The sequence below is a fragment of the Acipenser ruthenus genome, chromosome 28 (genome assembly GCF_902713425.1).
Source record: "Acipenser ruthenus chromosome 28, fAciRut3.2 maternal haplotype, whole genome shotgun sequence".
NCBI lineage: Eukaryota > Metazoa > Chordata > Actinopteri > Acipenseriformes > Acipenseridae > Acipenser > Acipenser ruthenus.
Window position 1 is genome coordinate 1,702,526 of NC_081216.1, and position 16,205 is coordinate 1,718,730.

At 38.8% G+C, this 16,205-nt stretch overlaps 1 protein-coding gene across 4 annotated transcripts in view; it reads right to left on the reverse strand.

Annotated features, from left to right (window-relative positions):
• The window catches only part of LOC117434703 (uncharacterized), a 67,277-nt gene extending 52,706 nt beyond the window's left edge, over positions 1 to 14,571 (reverse strand). For 3 of the 4 annotated variants that reach the window (XR_009309192.1, XR_009309191.1, XM_034057318.3), the window contains exons 1-2: positions 14,442 to 14,571; positions 11,670 to 11,729 (exon numbers count right to left, since the gene is read on the reverse strand). The gene's annotated coding sequence lies outside the window, so the exon portion shown is untranslated. The remainder of the gene's footprint in view (positions 1 to 11,669; positions 11,730 to 14,441) is intronic. The other variant, XR_009309193.1, reaches the window with a different exon arrangement.
• Between the last annotated feature and the right edge of the window lie 1,634 nt (positions 14,572 to 16,205).

Consider the following 16,205-nt stretch of genomic DNA (forward strand, 5'->3'; position numbering starts at 1 on the left):
AGGTCTCCAAACCAGGTTTCAAACCGCTGTTCCTGAAAAAGTGGCTTAGCTTTATAGAACTTAAACAATCCGTGCCGGCAATATCGATGTGTCTGTCGGCCGTGAATGCTGTCGATGGAGTCCTAATCACAGACATGACCCAGCTGTTTGAGCTCCAGGGTTCAGTTCAGGCAGTGCCTGGCCGCCTGTTCCAGGACCCCACTCTTTTTCAGGTTTTCCCACTGTTGCTATGACTGCAGCCAGCACATGGGGAAACGGTTAGAAATCAGCATTAAATCCAGCGTAGAACAGACTCTTCTGTCCTACTGTGCGTCTGAAGATCTGTGCGTCTGATGTTCTACTAAGTAATTGTCATACTTTTGAATTAAGCTAACTGCCCTAGTCCAAACAGTTGAGTGGAGGATTGGGAAACATGTGGGTATGTATTCAGATTTGTGCCTCTAAACTGTATTTGAGTGCTGTTTTGGGTCTGCTGATCCTATGAAGCATTTCGAGTTGTCATAGGCAAGGTTTTTGAGTTGCCATAGTATTCAATCATCAAAACAAACAAACAAAAAACAAACAAACAGAGTTACAGTATTGTAAATGCCATCACAACTAGTAAGCATGTGGTTTTACTACCAGTAACAATTTTAATGGCAGAAGGCATCTGATTTTTTCTGATTCCAGTAGCTGCACAAAACACATTTTTAATACAACTACCCATTCTCTTTCTTAAATAAATAAATAATATAATTACCCATATAGCTCTGATATTAAACAGTCTTTGGGGACTTCTTACTGGGAGTAGCAATATTTTTTACTGGTTATAAAGCTGAGGGAACACAGAGCCACTTTGTAGCTTGGAACTTGGTTTCAGGAGACTAGGTTTCAGGCCACTGCACGGCACACCAGGGGAGACTTGGGGTTTGATACAGCAAAGTTGCCTCAAGTGCAAAAATCTCGATCCATCACTAAACTCACCCCCCCACCCATACCCGAAAATCCTGCCAATCATTAACCAGCAGCCCCACCCCCCACAAACATGGTCTTTAGCCTGTTTAGCTTTCAGCTTGTCCTCATTGATTGCATTACTTATAGGCAGGTCAACGTGGTGAGCTGATGACCCTCCAGGAGTTGGGACTTGGAACAAATATATATGGGGCAGCAGTGTGGCGTAGTGGTTAGGGCTCTGGACTCTTGACCGGAGGGTCGTGGGTTCAATCCCTGGTGGGGGACACTGCTGCTGTACCCTTGAGCAAGGTACTTTATCTCGATTGCTCCAGTAAAAACCCAACTGTATAAATGGGTAATTGTACGTAAAATAATGTAATTGTATGTAAAAATAATGTGATATCTTGTAACAATTGTAAGTCGCTCTGGATAAGGGTGTCTGCTAAGAAATAAATAATAATAAAACATGTATTGGCATTTTACCAGGATTTTACTGGGATTCAAAATTTGAGCTACAATTACCCCGTGCAGTAATGCCTATCTTTAAAAACTTTCTTTGCTTTGTCACCAAACACTTATAAACAGATGAAGACATGTAAATTTTAAAAAAGCTGATATTAACATATTGAATCTGCAATTCTGAGTGCAAGATCAACACTAGCTGCTTCTAATAGTCTCCGAGAGACGTGACTTTTTAAACTTTATTATCGCTGGAGAGAAGACTGGGCTACACTGGTGACACTGAAAACTGGTAGTTGACTCTGGTTAATTTGCCCTCTAGGGGAGACTGAAACGAGGTCAAGTCTAGGCACTTTGCTAGTCACCCTTCGCATGTTTGGCCTGTTTGGGTAAGTGTGATTCACAGACTGGAAAATGCTGCAGATCACAAAATAAAACCCTTGAGCTAAGTGTTCTGTGTTTTTTTTTTTTGGTTTGTTTTGATAAAAGGACATTTTGCATTGAAATATTGCGTGCAAACAGAAGTATGTGGAAATGTCTGTGTATGTAAGGAGGGGGGTGGTGTATAAATTGATGAAAGGCAGTGACTGCAGAGTCAAGTGTTAGAAGATCTACGTCTTACTAAAAGTAATGAAATAATTCAAACAGAATTGAAACTCAGCCCTCCTCGATGTCATTGCTTATGTGTGTCACTCACAGCAAAGCATGGGAGACTCCAGACTTCATGTCACTCACAGCAAAGCAGAAGCCAGCTTGCAAAAAGAGTAGATGTGGAAGCAATTGACCATTTCTTGTAGATCTGTAGAAACGTATACTTTCTGACCTATTTAATCTTCAGAGGTTGTTTATTACATGTATATAGATCGATGAGAAAAGATGGTCACAGTGCACAGAGCCACATCACAATAACTGCTATTCTGTCTAACCACCCAGCCACAGATTAGATAGTCTCGTTCTGTTTTGACTCATCGATGTAGTGGAATTTCTGTGCCAGTAAGGGCAGTTGTCAAGCGTCGACTCATTAAGATAAGCATCTTAGTCCTGAATCTCAGAGCTCATCCGATTTCCAGTCACGCTAGCAGATCATGTATTTCTGACACACGGCGTTAGTATTGCAAGTTTGAATTTCCCAGGCCAAGATTCTCGCGAATTCGGAACTTTTGAAAACTCAAGCATTTGCTACGCTTAGGTTAATTTAAACGAACTTCAGCAGCATATTGTCTGATTAGTTAATGACATGTCCTTTATAATACATGCATGCATGTATAGGGTATATAGGGTACCCACGCAGAAGCTTCTCTGAGTGACCATGGAAACGTGCATATTTCACGTGCTGTGGCATGCAGACAAATTCAAATCACCTGCTCTCGTTATAAAATGACAGAAGGTCAGTGTAAAATGTATCCGAAAGAAAGAAAGCAACATTACGCAATACCTATGCAGGCCACAGGGTGGCAATATAGAAACACACAAATTTTTATACGCAGTACGTAAATGCTTTTGGAAAGGAAAGGGATGTAGCAAGTGAACGAAAGACACGCAATGTGATGTTTTATACTTCATGTTTTACTCAGAACCTCAGCCTATTATTAGACCGTTTTAATGGCGATATCGATTTAGCTCGATTAGAACTACCCACGACGTATCCGAAAGGTAAGGGTAGTTAAAGTCAGCTAGCTGGCCCGGCAGCATTTATATAGCCAGAGCAGAATGTTGAAACCACAATAAGAGGACATTATACAGTTAAGGCCTAGTGAATGCAATTAAACTGTTTCATATAAGCAAGTTATTGTGTATTTACTGTCGGTAGCAAAAAAAAATCTCAGCCAACACCTGCTATTTAGAACTCCATGTGAAGCAGGAGTCTCCACCGCTGATCCTGGAGAGCCCCTATCCAGCAGGTTTTATAGCTGTCTTTACATCATCAGTGGCTAAAGATCTGGAACACCTGTTAATCTTGACTAATTAAGCCAATAATGGGTTCAATTAAGTAACAGAGGCATTGGTTGAAGCGAAAACCACCAGCCCCAGTAGCTCAAAGGACCAGGGTTGGAATATTTTACAGCAAACATCTTTTTGTACACTAAGGTCGTGTGTTGCCTGCTGATTGGAAAAAATAAGACAAAATACGAAAATGTAAGCTACAGAATGTCAAGGCAATTATAAAATCTAAAATGCGCTTTTGCTACAAGTACATAGGATGTGGTTTGCGAAAATATACGCATAAATACAGGCAAACAGACAATCTTCATTTAGTTTTGTGAGATATGCTACGAGCCATATGCACTCTGTATGTTGAGGTGGCTGGTAACGGCTACTGCTGTGTTTTTATTGTGTAGCCTTTATAAAAAATAAAAAATAAATTATGAAATAAAAATATATCAAGTTGTTGTTTTCTTCATTGTAATGAACAATTAATTTACAACACAAATGAAAAAGATCATTTAAAAATGTAATTTAATCTGCGATTTTTACTTGAGATTATATATATATATATATATATATATATATATATATATATATATATATATATATATATATATATATCACAGATCACAGACGAGGATAAACTTACCAGCTGGACCTAACATTCCATTATTAGGCCTACCCCACGTGCTCCAACTTCATTCTATAGAAATCCCACAATATCACAGACAGGCGTAACATTACTGGTATGTTATGATATTTGTATAGAATCTCAGAAAGCTAGGGAAAAAAAGAAAGTGCCCAAATAAACTGTGTTTTTATAAATGCATGTACTCTGGGATCAATAAGCTACTAACAACCAAGCGAGCAAGATGGGCCGAATGGCCTCCTCTCGTTTGTAAACTTTCTTATGCTCTTATACTGTAGTATTGTGCTGTGGGGGGTCTGCATGTCATGCTGTAGACTTAGACCTAAGTTACACACGCGGAGAAATAAAACCTACAAGTGTGTTGCAAACTCAATTACTTACATGTCGTAAATCATTATCAAAAAACGTCTATCACGGTGTCATAATCAGATGCGTGTGCCGATCATGCTAGTCTGTGATGGTTCCTTCGTATTAGGTTACCATGAAATGTGCTTTTTGTCATATTCCCAAAACCTCCGACCGAACACACAATACAGTATTGAGACATCTGCACCAACTTTATATATATATATATATATATATATATATATATATATATATATATATATATATATATATATATATTACATTTTTTAGAATTTTTTTTCAGTGCCTATCTGTTGTAACTCTGTTTCGTTTTTTTTGTTTTTTTTGTATTACAGATTAATTTTATTTGTGCGAATTCATTCTATGAGTGAGCGTAGTACTAGACCTGTTGAATCACAATCGATAAATACCTACTGTTAAAAAACGTAAGTAGAGGAAAGAGATTAAATCACATCGATTGACTTCAGTAAAGCGTTGGGGGAATGGATAGAGTTTTAAGTAGGCCCTACACACATTCAAAAAACACCAATAAACCGTAAACTGCATGTCAGTGCGGAATTATGGTCATCTTTTAAGAATGGCTATACGGACCTTTTTCGTTGCACCAAAAAGACAATTATTTTATAACTGGTCCATTGAGACCACGGATTACTTAATTTTTGCATGGCACATGAACATGCAGGGGACTGCCCCGATTCAAACCTAGTAGGGATTCGGCAGACTTGAACCTTAAATTGTTCACCCGTTTTCAAAATGTATATGGACTTTCATTTTGATTCTGATGTGGTATTGACTATATAACAAGTTACCTTTATTCTTTAAAAATACAAAATACAAATAAAACAATACCAATGTTAAATATTCATGCTTTTAATTATTGCAATAGGTTATCATTGTGTCTTATAAATTACTAATTAGTTGGAGGTTGTTTCCATTCAACTGCCTCTGTTTTTTAAACCACGTTTGTAAATGCTTCCATACCGACTGCCATCGCTCCCTTATAACCCCCCCGTCACTTCTCCGCCTGCTTCCTTTCCTCTCTCCTCTAGCCTCACCGCCCATCCCCCCGTTCTGTTGCCTCTGGTTCTCGCGAGGTCACTGGGTCACGTTGGGGTCAGCAAGGTCATTCTAAAGCCATTATGGGTCAATAAACGAGTGAGGAGACTTTCGATCGCCACCGCGGAGGACAGCGGAATCTGAGAAGACATTCATAATAACAATACTGATGCTGTGAGCGGTTAGATCTGCTCACGCGGTGAAACCGGACACAAAGAAAGCAGCCAATGCTGATTACTGCAAAGGATGCACAACTAATATGCTTTTACAACAAGTAATAATAATAATAATAATAATAATAATAATAATAATAATAATAATAATAATAGGGTTCAAGTGATGCTAGTGAAATGCAGTAAACCCATAAACCGAACTGTTTATAATAAACAAGTGTGTCAGAAATAGTCTATTTAATTTGACTGATTCGTTTTATAAAAAGTATATGTGTTTCTAAAGCTGTGATGTTCATTCATTATTTCATTTTGTATACCCGTTTATGATGTGATCAATCAAATGTTTATTTATCCTTGTGCATTTAATAACAAGCCACAGAACCAAAATACATTGTAGGTTATTATTATTTGTTTCAATGTGTTGGAAATGAAAAGGTTAATTTATTTAAGCCTATTTATTTAACAGGCTGACTGAGGTTATCTTTTTAAATGGGACCGGTTGGCATTCTACACGAAATGCTATTGGAATCTAAAACTGTATATCTATATATCACAGCACTCATTACAGCTTTATACTATAATATAACACTGTATATTATAGTATAAAGCTACACTAATATATAGATGCTATAATATCTGCTTTTAGATCTAGAACAGTAAATGTGCTTGGTTTTTGGCAAGAAAATATTTAAATAACTGATAATGCAATAGTACTGGAAAAACAAAGGATACTGGATACTTTTTATATAGTTACATGAAACAGTTTCAAGTCAAGTAAGATGGACTGGTGACCTCGCTGGCGATGAATCTGCATTCCAGACACACCTCCCAATTCATCGCAGTTGGGAAGCAGTATTTGGACTGGGGTAGGCCATGGCCTTAATTAATAAATTGAACCAATTAAACCATGTCCTAAAGCACTTACTTAATTCATTAATTAATCAATTGATTAATCAGGCTGCTTTCCCCGGGGGTATGAGCATAGCGTAGCAGAGCCTAGCACAGTACAGTACAGTATTCCTTGGGTGATCGTTGATGGCTTGAGATACACGTTGGCCAGAGCTTTAACTTAGCCGCTGTTGCTGCTCACGCATATTACCACACAAGATGCATTGAGCTTAGCCATTATTCTTCCGCTCTGAGCACACAGCATTGAACCCCCCCCCCCCCCCCCCCCCCCACCCCCCCACCCCCCCCCCAGACTAAAGTTTGCTGAGTAACAGCAGTGAGGCTTACAACATGCAGCGAGCTCAAAGCAGCTCAAGCAGTTGTATACACAATGAAACAAATAATTCAAGCAATTCAGAATAATGCATTTGGAGTCCTTTTTTATATTGTCTGAACTTTTTTATTATTAATGTTGAAAAAATAACAAGTCGTGGTCACAGCAGTCTACAGTACACCTTCGTTTTAATGCCGTGTGAGTTTGTGAAGAGGTCGTAACGCGGTGCGTACATGTCTGCCATTGTTTTTACCTCTCTTTCATTAGACGGAATGATCCTGAGGGGAGTGAGTGACAGGAGCCGAGGGGCTGAGAATGCTCTCTCTCTCTCTCCTCTCTCTCTCTCTCTCTCTCTCTCTCTCTCTCTCTCTCTCTCTCTCTCCTCTCTCTCTCTCTCTCTCTCTCTCTCTCTCTCTCTCTCTCTCTCTCTCTCTCGTAAGTAATCGAGAGCACTTTGATCGAGAGCACTAGAGCGGGCTGAACAAAGGACAGAAATGGAAGGGCCAACTTCGGACCCTTATACTGCGTTTGTTATTATTTATTTCTTAGCAGACGCCCTTATCCGAGGCGACTTACAGTCGTAAACAAAAAATACATTTCAAGAATCACATTACAAGTATTAATACAATTAAGAGCAAGATAAAATACAATGACTTCAGTTCTAGAAAGTACAAGTATATTACAAAATATGAATCAATAACGGAGCAGATAACAGTGGCAGTGATAGTTACATCAGGATACGATTAAATGCAAAATACCACAGATTGAATAACACTTGTGGCAGATTACAGTACAGTACTCTGTAAAGTACGAGATTAAATGGAGTAAAATAGGGAGCAGATAAGAGCAAGTAAAGCGCATTAAGGAAGAGTGATAAAGTGCTAAAGTTTAGGATCTATGAAGACCCTTGCTATTGTCTAAAAGTGTGTCATATTGAGGGATGTGCTTGAGTTTTGGACTGATTTTACAATGTTATTTCTTTACGCTTTATCTTGACAGGACCCCCTTGTCCTTGTATGTCTCAAGGGTTCTATCCTGCTTAAATAAATGAACGCATAGATCGCCCAACCGGAAGCCTCTGTTAGGTATGTCCTAATACAACAACGCCGCATAACCTTATCACCCTGACCAGATAGGGCCGACCTCCACTCTTTAAAGTCCTGAATAAAGTGCTGATTTCTGATGAGCCGGTAAACGATCATTGAATGTTGCCAGGAAGGCTGTAGGTTAACTCTGCTTAATTCGCTTCACTTGTGGCATAAGAGTGACGCGGACCCGGGAGAGGTGAGAGGCGAGCGGATTAACCCACTGTGCCACCTCCTATTGGGTTTCTATTGTGAGCTTGGTCGGTTTTGAACAGGACCACCGCAAGCTTGAGGGGGGAGAGGAGAAGAGGAGGAGGGTGAGGGTGAGGGCGGGCGGGCGGGGGTCGGACCCCACTTTTTGTTTTGTCTTTTTCCTTCTTTTTATCTTTCTGTGAGATACATTTATTAAGAAAGGTGGAGAAAAAAAGGATTTTAGAATGCTGGTAAAAAAAAATCAGAATTCTAATTTTTAACACGAAGGTTCGTGTAATGAAAATAAATAAGCACGTCATTTGTGTAGACGCTGTAACTCATTTAACCCATTAAGTGCCATTGTCCTCATTTGAGGAACAAACTACTTTGTAATATTTTTGCAGATTTTTTTTTTTTAATCTAACTGATAATTTACTCTAATTTTGTTAATCGCAAAAGTTAACATTAAATGAGTCGCATTACGGAAATACAGCTCCTGTGGTCCGCTTTTTTTCCCCCAAAAAAATGTATTTGTTACTTAACGGGTTAAAACGTGCACCGTTGGATTATTTCACATCAATCCCAGAACATAAGAACCCGTTGTTCATAATAAAGCAATCATTTTTTTATCGAATTAAACAAAACATTTTCATAGCTTGCAACTAAATATGAACACGCTTTTAAAGTCAAATCTGTGCCGAGTGCGATGCAAATATTGTGCCTTTAGTTTAAGATTAAAACCAGTCTTGTTGCGAGAAGGCCGCTCTGTGCGCGTATCGGGTTTATATCTGAATAACCTGCTGTCAAATTGAATACCAGGAACCCTTTCTTCATTGTTTTCAGGGCATTCCATATTCCAAATAGCAAACGCTGAACACGTGTTTGTGAACAAAGTTCTGACAATCCGGGGGCAGCAGTAGTTTATATAGGCTTACTTGTTGTTGCACATATATCTACAAACTGAAAGGAAGTTATTATTTTTTTGTTTGTTTGTTTTTTAAATGCGGTTTTGTTTCACAATTACTGCTTAGCCGGCGTCTGTCTTGTATTACAGTCACCATACTACATCCTTCTCAATATATATATATATATATATATATATATATATATATATATATATATATATATATATATATATATACACATATACACACACACACACACACACACATATATATATATATATATATATATATATATATATATATATATATATATATATATATATATATATATATATATATATATATGACAAAATAATGCTATTCACAGCATTTACACAAGAAAACAGTGCAACAGCGCCTGCATATGAGATCTTTGTTTTATAAAGCATCGCAAAGTCTTGTTATCGGTGACATAATCGGTGCTGTCCTTGATTAGAAATATGGTTTTTCGCTAATAAAACACATTTCTCTGTGTGTGTGTGTGTGTGTGTGTGTGTGTGTGTGTTTGTGCGTGTGCGTGTGCGTGTGCGTGTGCGTGTGCGTGTGCGTGTGTATATACTTCCCTATAGGGACTGGTGTTGAGTCACAATTTACAATCCCTAACATGGTGACAAACAGCTTCTCCTGCCTGATTATATAACCGCACGTCCTTGATATGAAGCTGCGACTGCACAGACCAGAGAATGTGTCCTGAATTGCATTCCGGTCATTACATTACAGTCCTGGTCATAGTCTCTCGGAATGCGTTTCTGCGTGTAATGAATGCACTAAATTACTCAAAGGAACATAATACCTACCACAACTATACAGTATGATAGATGTAAACGATCATTTTTCTTACAATAAAATACATCTCTTATCAGATGTCTGCGCATCCTCAGTCGCGGAATCTAACATGGGTTAGGACTACCCCATATCGTTTTATAATTCGACTATTTTTGACGGGACCTTTCGCAGAGACCCCAAATCATCTGGAACGTGTTACCGATTGAACCACGTGGACAGCATTTGGGATAGTGTGTTTTGTATTTATGACTTTAAAATGTGTTGCAGAATATATGGGTGTCTTGTCTCTGTGTTAGCAGAACAGTCTCGGGATAATTACAATCATTTATTTTTCTGGGGGCAATCATTTTCCACACCGAATCGCTAAGATGTTAGTTTTGTTTTGTTTTTTCAGTCCAAGTGAGTTTGTTTTTCCTTCTAATATTTCTTCAGGGTCTATTACAACAATGATTGTTAATTGATCATGTATCTTCTCCATATCGTTTTGGATTGCATGAACACTGTTCATTGTCAGGGTGATGCTTATTGATCAGCTGTTATTTTTGCTAAATGTTTAGTTGTGTGTTTTTTTTTTTTTTGTTTTTTTTTTAATAGACCTAATCTGTTTAATGCTGCGGAAGTCTGGTTGTGTTCGTGGATTTCTCCTTAAAAAAAGAAATCATTCAGGTGACCAGATGGGGTATCCCCTCTGTTTTTTTTTTTGTTTGTTTGTTTTCTCATTGACACACTGCGATGCATTTGTATAGCCGGCGTAACAGAATTATGTCGTACGTTCGTTCTATTCCTGGGGGTTCTATTTTAATCTATAGGATCCCTTCAGTTTGTGTCTTGTTTTTATTTAAGTTCTAGAACCATTATAAACACAGAACAACAGAGGGCTCCGTAATTGGATACTTCATATTTGGATCCCACGGTTGCCTATGGCAGCTATCTTTCACGTCATCTGTCTATTTGCCACACTGCAATCGCTCAAGTTATATAGCCTACCGGATAACACCTGGCAATGGCAGAACAAATGTCATATATATATATATATATATATATATATATATATATATATATATATATATATATATATATATATATATATATATATATATATATATGCGCCAGCGGGACTCAACAGAAAAGAATGAACTAATTAACTTCAATAAATATATAACATTTAAATAAATAAACAAAATTCATTCAAAAGTTGTGCATGCTGATGCGCTGGGGAGGCCAAATCTAGACTGATCCTCAGAGCCAGCATTGCATGATAATATAAATATATAAGTTTATATAAAGTAGTGTTAATTAGAATTAATACAGATTCAAAGATAGAAGTAAAAATGATGTCACAATATATAGAACACCATTACATCATGTAAGAGTAAATCATGGATTTGAATGTAAACAATAACAAGTAGTTGTCATGCCGTCAAAAACCTATAAATAAAATACCTCCAATGTTTTGATTCAAACACAGGCTCCCTTGAGAAAGATATGTACAACATATCGAAACGTTGGGCAGCTGGCTCTTTGAGCTAATATATATATATATATATATGGCCAACAGGTGCAATGTATGTAATCTCAAGTCTTAAAGATCAATTGTTAATGTATAAATGACATGCATATATCATAGGGTTACAACGATCACTACACTTTACCGTATTCATTCCCATCTGTATAGGCCTATATGTTTCCCCTGGGGTTATTATTATTATTATTATTATTATTATTATTATTATTATTATTATTATTATTATTATTATTTTCAAGGCACTGTATTGACTGACTAGGCCTTGTAAATCCTGATAAAGGTACCACGAATGGTTTTTTATCTGGATGTTGCATAAATAAATATTAACAAATATTTTGGTGAATAAATCCTACCTTGCTTTTCAGGCCATTGTCTTTAAACGTGTTTGAACTACAAACATTAACTTGGTCATCCTTGAAAACAAAAAAGAGAGAATATAATCGAAATGTGTTTTTTAAACCTGGATAAATACAGGTTAATAATAATAATAATAATAATAATAATAATAATAATAATAATAATAATAATAATAATAATAATAATTAACCCATTAGTAGCCTAGTTTGTAATTATTTCCCCATACATAAGATAAATGTTGTGATAAGCGATGCAATGTGGCTTTACCGTGTTAACATTACAGTAAATTACATGATCACGTAAAATCTCCAATGCGACATTTCCTTCACACAAATAAACAATAAATAATAATATATTATTTTTTTTTTTTTTTTTTTTTTAATTATCCACCTTACAACATAAAGGCCCTATACTGCACTTTAACGCGGTTAACTGCGGGCTTTGCTGACTTACAGGTTGCATATATTTTTTAAACGGTATAGACAGACAGAGGGGAATGCTTTTGGGTTTAGACTACACACAAGTGTTGGGATCATGTAGGATAACACGCCGCCTTTCCCTCTTGATCGCTGTCTACCGATCCCACAAGGGAACGGTCCTGTCAGGAAGCGCTATCTCTGCCTGTGTCCGACCAAAAAGCCGTCTTTTCATTTCTCAATGGTGCTTCTTTTTAATCGCGAACTAGTGATTTAAGATCATTAAGATTTAAAAAAAGCCTAATTTGAATGCACAATTCTGCTTTACCCTATCTAACAGTTGGAACAGAAACTGCATGCGACGACATTAGCCGTTGTATATCTATGTTGTATATCTATGTTGTATAATTAATACATGTTTTGTTTTGTTTTTCACTTTGTTCAACGAATTGCGTGTTACAATTTAAAATAATATCATTGGACAGCACACCATTTTCCAACTATTTTCTGACAATTTCAGTTTTGAGAAGCGTTCAGTTTTAAGAATTTAATTTCATACAAGCACGTGAAACACATCACACAGGTTTGCACTACTGCTGTCATAAGCATGGATCATAAGTTAAGCATATAAGCCTATATATTAAAACATAATAATAATAATAATAATAATAATAATAATAATAATAATAATAATAATAATAATAATAATAATAATAATAATAACTTGGGCTATATCTATCTATCTCTCTATCTATATGTATTGGAAAATTCTGCCGTTCTTTGTGTAATAAAACATTATAGATGATGGTTACTCTTTCCTTGTGTGCAATCTATTTAGGCGATTTCAGTACCATAACTTGCCCTTATCTAGACCGAAATGGTATGTATAGGACTACAATTCTCCAATATATAGATATAGCTATAGAGATATACATGTAGATTATAGATAGAGCGATAAATATCATGTTAACCTGTCGGTGTACTCTGAATGCAGATGTGTCCCATAGTGCTTTCAGTGAATGGGGTTTTTAACGGGGGCTTTAAAGGGAGGGGTGGAATGTCGTTTTTTTTATGACATCACAAGCGAGGGAGCCCAATCAGAATTGAGAATTAGAACATTATTGGGGGGGGGAGGCTACTATAATATACTGTACTGTGGAGTTTTCTTGAAAGAAAGAAAAAAGCCTCTAAAGGTAGAGGTAGATTTAAAGGCTATTTAAACTATGTGAGGAGATGCTGGGTTTTTTTTTTTTGGTTTTTTTTTTTTTTTGGCATTTCTCACCAGATATTTTCATTTTATCTAAATACATGCAGTTAAAAGATGGACTGTGGATGATATAAGTGGATTTATTTCGCCTATATGCAGCATTAGATTTCTTTAATTTAATATTTTAAGTATTGGTGTTTTATTTATTTATGTATATTTAACAACAAACTGGACATGGTGCATTGCTTTGAAGCATGCAGCTGCAAACAACGGCTACATTTTCTTACATTTGGCTGCATCTATTTTTTTCCCCCACTGTGGAGGAAAGACTTGTTTTTATAAATTATTTTTCATTCTTATTTTTTTTATATATATTACAGTTATTAACATGTTTCGGTAGCTTTTTTGTGTATTTTTTTTTTGGTTTGTTTTATTTTTGTTCGTATACTGGAGGCACGTCATGAAGACAGATGCAAATGGTTGAAATCGTTGTACTGAAAATGGAATATAATTGCAATTCTAAAGATGGAGCGTTTCAAACCGGCTATCAGGAAATAGAGGGGATAAATATGGGGTTCTTGAGAATCAACGGGAGGCAAATGTTCGCTCTTGCGCAGGTTTTCAGTGACTTGTTTAAGCACATTTCCAGGACCACGATCAACAAAAGAATGGAGGTTTTGAATATTCGCAGCCGGCGCTGTGACATTCAAGAGCTCCGGACCCTAAAGGCCATTCATTCAGTCCCGGTGCGAGCTGTGAAATGCTCCCTGATTACCAAAGAAGACCTGGAGGCGTTGTGTGTAGCCTGCCAGTCCCTGAGCCCAAAGAAAAGGAGAAAGAAAAGAAAAGGCAAAAAAACGGAGACGGAAAACGACGTTTCGTCAAACGCGCTTTGTACAAGGATTTGCAAAAAAAACAATACTGTTGCCAAGACGCTGCTTGCCAAAGACACTGCTGGGCTGCTGCAACTTCCCCACTCAAAACCAGCTCAAAATTTCTCCAAATCTAAAAACGCCGGGAGCAGTCTACTGCTGGGACCCGTTAGGAGAGACCCCCGAAACTATGAAAAAGTTGCTAAAGGACGAAACCGCTACAGTTTGAAAGGGGTAAATGGGATTCTTCCACAAGACATTGTGGGCACCTACCCGAATAAGACACTCCACTCCGCCATTGTAGCAAACGACTGGAGCAAGGCCAGCCTCCCGCTGTGCTTAAAGGGGAAAGAGCCCTGTTACAGCCGCTATGAGGAGTACTCAAACGGGTGTGTGAAAAAACACATCTCGCCAGCGCTGCTGGTGGGTAATAAAACCTTGAACTTTGCATCAAAGAAAGGGAACATCGGCGCTGTGAGTGCGGGAGGATCAAAGAAAGCGCACTGCACTCAGGGTACATCTGCGGGATACTCCAGCGATTCCGAGTCCAGTTTAGACTTTGAAAAGGATTCCGATTTCGGCTCCAGCTTCCAGTCTACCTCCACGGACTCTTCAGACGAAGACGGGAGATCCGTCCAGTCGTCCAGCAGCGAGGAGGGCAGCTCGTCTGAATCCGATTCGAGCTCGGTCTGCAGCGGGGACTCCGTGCAGAGTACCCGCTACCGACAAGCCGCCTTGCTGAGTCCCGTCTCCAGGTTTCCGCTTCCCTCAGGCAGGGACGCAGCACGGTTGCCGGAAGAGGCTGCGGTAGGAACTTGCAAAATCCCTGCAAAGAGGCTCACAGCCACTGAACCCCCCCTAAAAATAAAAACAGAGCCCCTCTGCCTTGACCCTGGCTTTCTTTTACTAGAGCAGCACGGGCGGCGTTGGGACACTTACACCCCCACTGCCACCACGCTCAAACCCCCCACTTTTAATTGTTTGAAGGAAACAATAAAAACCGAACCAAATTGGGCTGCAACGACTGGATCGTGTTTAACAGCAGAAACTGAAAAAACACTGGAGCATGCGGCAGCATTCATTGGTGATCGTGCAAAACAAGGGGGCTCACCGCGTCGCCCTCAGAGGCGCATAGAGTCTCCACAACAAAAGATCCCTTCTTTAGATCCCGAGGGAGGCTTTGAGGCAGCTCTTCCACCTCTCAAAAATGGGAACTATTTGCACAAAGGTGCACCAGACAATGGGACCTCGTTAGGCATCGGTGACCAAGCAGAGAGGCAAATTAAAAACTTATCCCCGGAATCTGCTTTCCCGAACGCAGCTTCGTGCAGCAGCGGGGCCCCCATTCAAGTGGCTGTCCAAAACTGCACGGGTACTGACCGCATTTGCATTGTCGCTGATCCCGTGGGCGACATCAAAGAGCAACGCAAGGATAAGTTCGAGAGGCTTATTAGGACGTCTAAATTGTGGTGCTACGCCAAAGGGTTTAATTTCGATGGCAAAAACGTGGGTTACGCAACCGTCGCTGCTTATGAAGCCGCTGCGAGGGTTTTTAAGAGTAAAGTGTCCAAAAATCACTCGGGGGGTGCTGTTGCTGCTGCTGCCGGAGGAGATGGAGGTGGGGGTTCATTTTTTAAAACTTCCAAAGGCCGCTCTTCCTTGTCAAGCGAGGCTTTTAAAGTCAATGGCCTGGAACGGAATTTGAAAAGGATCCAGGCTCCCAAACGCAACGACGCGGAACGGAAACAAAGATGTACAAAAGGGACTTCAAAAAGAGGCAGAAAAGCAAATATAAGCAAAAGGGGAAACGCTGCTAAAGTTGGTGCCTCTTCTGCTGCTGCTGCCTCTTCCTGTAAACGCAAAGCCAGCGGCAGCAACACGCCATCGACCCCCGTTAAAAGACCCTTCTCTTTGCTGGATAGCTTCCCCTGCCCCCCCTCACTCATTGTCGGGAAAGACGGAGACTTGAGTCCTGCCTATTCACTTTGTTCCAAAAAATGTTTACCGCACCAGAAAGCGCACCCTCCGTGCCGCATA